Below are 8520 nucleotides of genomic sequence, written 5' to 3' on the forward strand. Positions count from 1 at the left end.
AAGATTTTTAACTCAAACCGTTGCAGTCTGTCAGTCATGTAATGGCAGTCAATGGGCTCCATGGCTTTGAGAGTAAAAAAAAAAAATACACAGACAAGACCAAATTTAAACCCTGCGGCTCATGATGATACATTGAGGTCTTAAGACACCAAACAATTGGTCTGTGCAAGAAACTAAACAGTATTTAGCTAGGCGAAGCTATGAGAATATGTTCTGATGTAGAACGTTAGAACTCCCAATAGTTCATCATCTGTATTCTGATTCAAATAAGTAAGCCTGGCCAAATTACGAAGACTGTTTTATGTACATTGTGCGTCATTATGCTTGCAAACAAAGGGTTCAACTATTTTATTGATGTCCTTACTACCTTCCTGGGCCTTGAACGTGGTAGTTGCTTTGCTGTCTATGCAGGGTCAGAAAGCTCTTGAATTTCATCAAAAATATCTTTATATGTGTTCAGAAGATGAACAAAGGCCTTATAGTTTTGGAACGACATGAGGGTGAGTAATTAATGACAGAATTTTTATTTTTTGGGCAAACTATCCCTTTAGGGTTTTCATTTCATATGGTTAAATTGCTAGTCTACAAGTGGCTCAGACAAGGTGTAGGTGTCATGTTGGATTGATGACACTATTACGAGGTATTTTAGAAAAGCCTTTATAGTTTTATTCCTTAGTCACAGATTGTATCAAATTGTCCGAGACGCTTGTTTAGGAGGAAGATTTGTAATGAACCACCTGTGAGATTACTTTGCTAAACAGTTTATTAGTCAGCATGCACCAGTAATTAAATGAGGTCTAATAATAATTAAATCCTCAACTCTAATTAGTGCTCATTTAGATTGAATTAGGAAAATAAAACCATGTTTATCTCTGATAGTTGCATTTTGTGTTCCACTGGAAAAGAAAACATTTGTCACAGTAACAGTGACACATCTAACTTTCCAGTTAGAGCATTTTTGATGGCTCAATTCTTTCATACCACGTACTGTAGTTCTGGGAACTAGCCAGCATGGTGGTTCCTAGAGAACCAATTTCTCCCTCAGGCTGTTTTCCTGGTTGCATTTGCACCGGCAACAGGAACTCTAAAGCGGTTGAGAGTATTTCTTTATGCAAGGCATTTACAAACATCAACAACTGGTGAATGGAGGACGCTGTGATCGGATAACGGATATGGAATGTAAATGCACAATTTACATGATTGGAAGTGCAAAAAGTTGGGCTAAGAGATGAAATCTCCTATGACAGATTGGAGTGTTAAATATCATCGAGGCTGAGAAAGAACACAACACTGCAGACAACAGGTAAATAGGGGCTTTCGCACTGGTGGAACCTTTTTGTAGTTCCTAGAAACTTGTAACGTTCTCCTTGCGCTTGCACACAGTTGTCAAAAAGTCTATTGTGTGGAGTTTCTCACGTAAATACAGTTGGTTTTGGCTTAAGTGACTATAAATGGGTAGGTGAAAACCAGTTATGTGTCAGTATACGTTCATGTATTCGGTTTTAAAGGGACAGCAGCCTAATTAAATACCTGTCTGTCATTATGTTAATAGAACAACAAAAGATGCTACATAAATGTATGCATGTTAAACAAATCTACTGTGTTTGAAAAACAAGTTTATTTAATTTGTATCTCTATCGTGTTTGTCTTATTGTTTATAATTTAAGAGTGAGAGAGAAATAGATTTCTTATACCATGGTCATATTGCCCACTCCTTGCCCGCCTGTCCCATATTCGACCATGAGAAATCTGGTCACCCTAGCTATAACTCTAATGCTCTGTGATGTTTTAAAATAATGTACCATCTGCACTACACCTAAACCTACCCGACAGTATGAACAAAAGTGGATGCAACGTAAAAACACAATCGCAAACATGCTGTTTTAGCTTGTTTTTCGATCTCTCATCTTTCAGCTCTTTCATTGTGCGTCATGTCTTTCACAGGATTCGTACTCAAGGATTCCACATCCTAAGTCCAATTCCGTGCCAGCTGAGCTACCAAGCAAGCTTGTTACATTCGGAAAGCAAAAAATATGGAGCTGTAATCGTAACTGTGTATGAAAACGGTTACAAATGCTCACTGTTTTACGACCTCTAGTGTTCATTTCTTATGGAAACTGCAGTGATATCTATTTATTGGTATGTATTTTGCATCTTGTGAAAAAGTTTCCACAGTTAAGTTTGCTGTCATGAGATAAGGTATGCTTGGATCATGGTGTCCTCACCGGTTGTTGACGTTTGTAAATGCCTCGAGTAAAGATGTAGCTGTCATCCGCTTTAGCGTTCCTGCTGCCAGTGTAAATCCAACCAGGAAAACGGCCTGAGGGGGAAATTCGTTCTCTAGGAAGCACTATGGTAGCTAGTTCCTAGAACTAAGTTCTTAGAACTATGTGGTGTGAAAGCTCCTAATGCCATTAACGCTGTTTTCCTGGGTAGCTGGTGTTTTTCGTGTGCATTTGGCCAATCAGCGCACACTTACCTCATTGGTAGTTCCTATAGAACTGTTTTAAACCCTACTCCGAAGTTTCAATTGACCCAAACAGAGTTCCTAGAACTAAAACCGTTCCTAGTTTATGTGGTGTGAACACGCCAAAAAGCGAGTATTTCCGTTAATAGTTAATAATTTGGCAGAGGGTCAAAAATAGACACAACACCGGATGTGTTCGGTAGCTCAGCTAGCATTAAATTAGACTTACGATGCGGAATCCTTGGGTACAAATCCCTTCAAAAACATGATGAAAGAGCTGTCAGATGAGAGATTAAAAAACAAGCTAAAATGGCCTGCTTGCGATTTCGCGAGTAGCATTTTAACAGAACTTTAAACACACTCAAATGTATCTAGTATAAATAAACACCGCTGCTTTTCCTACATACGCATGACCAGAAGAAGCGGAAGCAGTTAACTGTGGCATAATAAAAGTGGCGCTGCTTTCGAGCCGTGTATCACGCTCGCCCTTCATTAGCAATCGCTCCAGCATCCTCGTTTCGCTTCCACAACTTTCAGCCCCACCCTGCTTCATACTACAGTGACCCTAACAAGTCTTTATTACATTAGCCCAACGGATTGCATCAGCTGTGGGGATGAAGACAACAACTCCCATGATTCCACACTCAATCACGGCATCATCAAACTAAGCCTTTGTTTCTTCTTTTGTTTTGAATATGAGCCCTCTAGCGGCGAAAACGTACATATTGTGCTTTTAAATTATATAGAACAACTACAAGTAAACTATTTGTAGATTTAAGCAACACTGTCTCAACCAATTGCGTGCATTTAGGGCAGGGCTATCTCTTTGATCAACCAATGGCAGATATTTGAGAAACTGTTATGTATTAAGAAGCTCCCTAGAGATGCAAAAACGAAATACTTCAATTTATATCTCTAACGAAACTTAAACTGTATCTTTAGACCATCCCTAATGATTTGGTTTATTTCTTAACCCATTCTTTTGTTCCTTAAATTCATCCCCCATGTTCAGGAGGATTGTGTTTTTGTTTTGTCTTTTGTTTCCCGACACAACTAAAACTCTTATGTCTTTGTTGGAGACTCTGTCTGTCCACTCCCCAGTTGGTGCTTCCGTCCAACTTTCGGCGTTGAGAGAGTTTAAAGCCATACAGCTTAGTCAGCAAAGCTAATGGAGAGAGTACATGGAGGACTGCCCAGCCTTATCAGCTCTTGACCAGCGTCATGGTGTTGAGCTCATGCTGCTCCAGCTGTCCAACCGTGGGGACGTCTCTTCATGCATCTATCATTAATTACTCAGACTCAGGAACAAGGAAAACTCCACATGCCTGCTGCGTGACCAACGGTTGGCCTTCTGTATCCTGCGCGAGCCGCACCAGGCACTAATTGTAGCTTGTGGGATGCTTTATCTCCAGCACACATGGCTGGGGGTTAATGTTGACTATCACAGGTCGGAACATGATCATTCTGAGCAGACAGCGCATTATCTGTAGAATTTTGTTATTCATACACCCACAGAATCCCGCCTTATGAATTCCCTTGACCTCTTGACTACATTGCAAGTTTAAGCTACACTATTCACATGACTTAATATAAAATGAAACCACCAATGATTCCCTACAGTCAACATGCTCTTGATTTAAGCTTCCTTCATAAGGTTCGGCAGCTGATAGAAAGGACTTTCTGATAGAAATCTCTCCAATGTTCTGGATTATAAACTGAATTATGAGTCGCGTAGGAAGAAGCAGCATTTTTCAAGCCATTAATGTTTGGTTTGGATACAGGAGGAGGTCAGGCTCTGGGCACCAGTGCCAAGTCTGAAAATCTTCCTGTTGACTCAAGATAAACAGCTTATCTCGACTGTACTGTTTCTCATTCCACTTGTCGAGGTTAATGATTTATAAATGAAGAATACATATCAGGGGCTTTGTGTATGAAACTTGATGTGGATATCATCTGAAGTGCTTTTATTTTTCAATCAGCACATATGCCAAACCTATGGAAGCACATTTCCGCTACAGAATAAAACATTAAAGGTCCACTGAAGTGCCTTGAAACACGCAGCGTTATTCTATGTGGTGACGTACTTTTAACTGAAACAAAAACATATCGCCCAGCCCCGCCCACTAATTTTGAATAGCCAATAGCGTTCCATTAATATCTGCTCGGGCCAGAGCCGTTGAGCTCGGTAAAGCCGCATTTGTAAGCTTATGACCGCCACAGACTAATAAATTACCCCACAGATTCAATATGAAACTTGCTAAAACGAAATAGTGATCATTATCATGCTGAGGCTGTGTAGTTTAATACATGCTGACCGCACATATGAGCGCTTATGATCTGCTCCGCGTCTCTGTGTAGGGGGCGGGACATTACGGACTCTAGAGAGCATTTGATTGGACAGAACGTTTGATGAGAAACTGAAGTGCACGGTGATATCATCCAAATCCTTGATTCATATTGGCGGAAGTGACGAGACTGTAAGTTTTGAATGCCCATATCTTGTAAACGCGAATTTTGTCGTTGTTTTGAAGCACACTAGACTATAGATAATCTTAAGGCTAATATATTCATACTAAAAGCCAAAAAACTTTAATTTTGATTTCAGGGGGACTTTAAAGGTAATTGTGACTTTTTACTCGCAATTGTGAGTTTATATTTCACAGTTCTGACTTTTTTTCTCAGAATTGTCTGACATGAACAATTCTGAAAATTAAACTTGCAATTCTGAAATAAAGAAAGTTGCAGTTTTTAGGAATAAAGTTGCAATTTTGAGAAATAAACTCGCAATTCTGACTTTATAACTCGCAATTACAAGTTATAAAGTCAGAATTGAGATATTGTCTCACAATTCTGAGAAATGAAGTCAGAATTGCAATGAGAAATGAAGTCAGAATTGCAAATAAACATTTAAATGAAGAAATTAATAAAGTTGCAATTCTGAGAAGTACAGTTGCAGTTCTGAGAAATAAACTCAGTTGCAAATTATAAAGTCAGAGTTGATATGATATGAAATATCCTCTTACAATTCTGTGAAACGAAGTCAGAATTGCATGATATAGTCACAATTCTGAGAAGTTTTAAAGAAGTCGCAATTCTGAAAAACAGTCACAATCCTGAGAAATAAAGTCGCAATTCTGAGAAATAAAATTGCAATTCTAAGAAAGTCACAATTCTGAGAAATAAACTCACAATTCTGACTTTTTAACTTTCAATTGAAGAAATTAAGTCAGAATTGCGTGAGATATAGTCGCAATTCTGAGAAATAAAGGGGCAATTCTGAGAAATAAAGTGGCAATTCTGAGAAATAAAGTGGCAATTCTGAGAAATAAATTGTCAATTCTGAGAAATAAACTCACAATTCTGACTTTATAACTTTCAATTGAAGAAATGAAATCATAGTCGCGATCCTGAGAAATAAAGTGGCAGTTCTAAGAAATAGTGGCAATAATTCTGAGAAATAGTTGCAATTCTGAGAAATAAAGTTGCAATTCTGAAAAAAATAAATTGAAATTCTAAGAAATAGTCGCAATTCTGAGAAATAAAGTTGCAATTCTGAGAATAAAGTCAGAATTGCAAGATATAATTTCTTTTTTCTTCTCTGAATTGTTGGTTTATATCTCACAATTCTGAATTCTGACACACAATTTGCAAGTTTATATGTCACAATTTATAATCTATTTATTATTTATAATGTAAAATATTTATAATCTGTTATTTTACATTTAAACATCTTTGACATGAAAAAAAATGTGTTCATGAGAAATTGTAAATCAGGCCTCGCATGTTGGTGGTCAGTTGAATGTTTTTTTTTTGTTTTGTTTTGTCCAGTGATTACTATATGGAACATAACAATACAGGATTATCAGATTTGCTATTGAAAATGCATTAGAAGTAAGCAGTCTTTTTTGAATTTGTATTAAATTAATCCACTTGTGGGTAGCGCATGGTTCAGTGCTAAGAATATGACACAGGAGGAGAGCTTTTAGCTCTGTTTATTCAACTGGAGCTTTGTCGCTTTCTTCCACAAAAGCTTGAGTGGAAAATTCCTGTTCCAGAGTTTTACACAAAGCCAGAGCCCCTCGGTTCTCTTAATACCAGTGTTTGACACTTCATCATCTGATGAGTTTTATGCTGAAGAATATGGAGTTTGAGTTGTGCAGTCCGGAGCAAGGGAAGGAAGTAGATGCACAAACATAAATCCCCATAAATTAAATTAATCCCACAGTCACTAAAGGTAGCTTTTAGCATCTGGGCATCTTAAAGGGATTTGGCAAGATACTGTAGTGTGTTTACAGTGCAGGAAGTGGATTAGTCAGTGTGTTGTAGTACTTGAGTCCATTCCTGAGATGTCTGACTCGAGTCCAGCTCCCTGTGGAGTGATCAGTGCTGTTACCTGCCTGCTTTAGCACTCTCACTGATAATCTGCTCTGCATGCAGTAACACACTGACAAAGAGGCTCACGGCTGTTCTCTAGTATCTACTCAGTCTTCACGTCTAGAGCCCCGTCTGCTCTCGGTCTCTCGCTGCCTCTCACTCTTTCCTAACTGTGCCGTCACATAATAAGAATTGTGTTCTTAAAGAAATAGTTCACCCAAAAATGAAAATGAGCCCATGATTTACTCACCCTCAAGCCATCCTAGGTGAATATGACTTTCTTCTTTCAGACGAATACAATCAGAGTTATATTAAAAAATGCCCTGGCTCTTCCAAGCTTTATAATGGCAGTGAATGGGTGTTAAGATTTTGAAGTTGAGAAGTCCAATAAAGTGCATCTATTTATCATAAGTTCTCATCACGGCTTAATAAAGGTCTTCTGTAGCGAATTAATGCATTTGTGTTAGAAAAATATCCATATTTAAATATGTAGGATGTAGGCATTGCCTAACCTCTGGTGAGAAGTGACAAATGTCACAAATTAGGAGAACAAAACAAGGATTTGTAGAGAAAAATGACGGAGGATTTCGGTATAAGCCCAGAGGAGACTGATTTAGAGGTCTGCATTCCTGCAGAAACCGCATTCTTTACAAAAAGGTTAAAAAAAACAGCGATGTAGGGCGATTTTGAAGTAGGACGACTGCATTTAAACTGCATTTTGGAAGTTCAAACTTGGGGCACCACAGAAGTCCACTATATGGAGAAAAATCCTGAAATGTTTTCCGCAAAAAATATAATTTCTTTACGACCGAAGAAAGAAAGACATAAACATCTTGGATGACAAGGGGGTGAGTACATTATCTGTACATTTTTTTTCTCCTTTAAAGAGTGTTTTTTTATTTCGTAATCGCTAAAAGCCAACGGTTTTGTTCATATTTTGTTTATAATTTTAAATGACAGATGTCGTATATATATATATATATATATATATATATATATATAATTTTTTTTTTTTTTTTTTTTTTTTCGCTCCGACACATTTGACATCCAAATGTTAAACAAAATTCGTCTTGGCAAAAGACGAATTTCGTTTAACATTTTAATGCCAAATGTGAGATTCTGTTAACGAGATAATTTAGCGAGAATGGTCGGGTCAAAGATAATTATTGTAAGTGGACAGCGGGTGAACAAAGAGTGAATATATAGCGGGAGTGGGAATAAAAAAGCAGTCCCAGTCTTTGAGTCACTTTAGAAGGCCTTCATTAACCTCCGGAGCTGTGTGGAGTGTTTTTAATGATGGATGGATGCACTTTATCGGACTTCAAAGTCTTGACACCCATTCACTGCCATTATAAAGCTTGGAAGAGCCAGGACATTTTTTAATATAACTCTGATTGTATTTGTCTGAAAGAAGAAAGTTATATACTCCTCGGATGGCTTGAGGGTGAGTAAATCATGGCGTAATTTTTATTTTTGGGTGAACTGTCCCTTTAAGAATGCAAAACCTCAATGATTCTAACCTTTTTTTGTACTATTTGCACATTTTTTAGTTTAACATTTATGTTGTGATTTATTATATAGGTTTTTAATTACAGAATCCATTAAATAAATTAGGCTATTCAGACTGTAATAGATACATTATAACCTTTATGGCTGAAAATGTTAGTGGTAAATATGTT

The sequence above is a fragment of the Garra rufa genome, chromosome 20 (assembly GCF_049309525.1).
Source record: "Garra rufa chromosome 20, GarRuf1.0, whole genome shotgun sequence".
NCBI classification, from domain to species: Eukaryota; Metazoa; Chordata; class Actinopteri; order Cypriniformes; family Cyprinidae; genus Garra; species Garra rufa.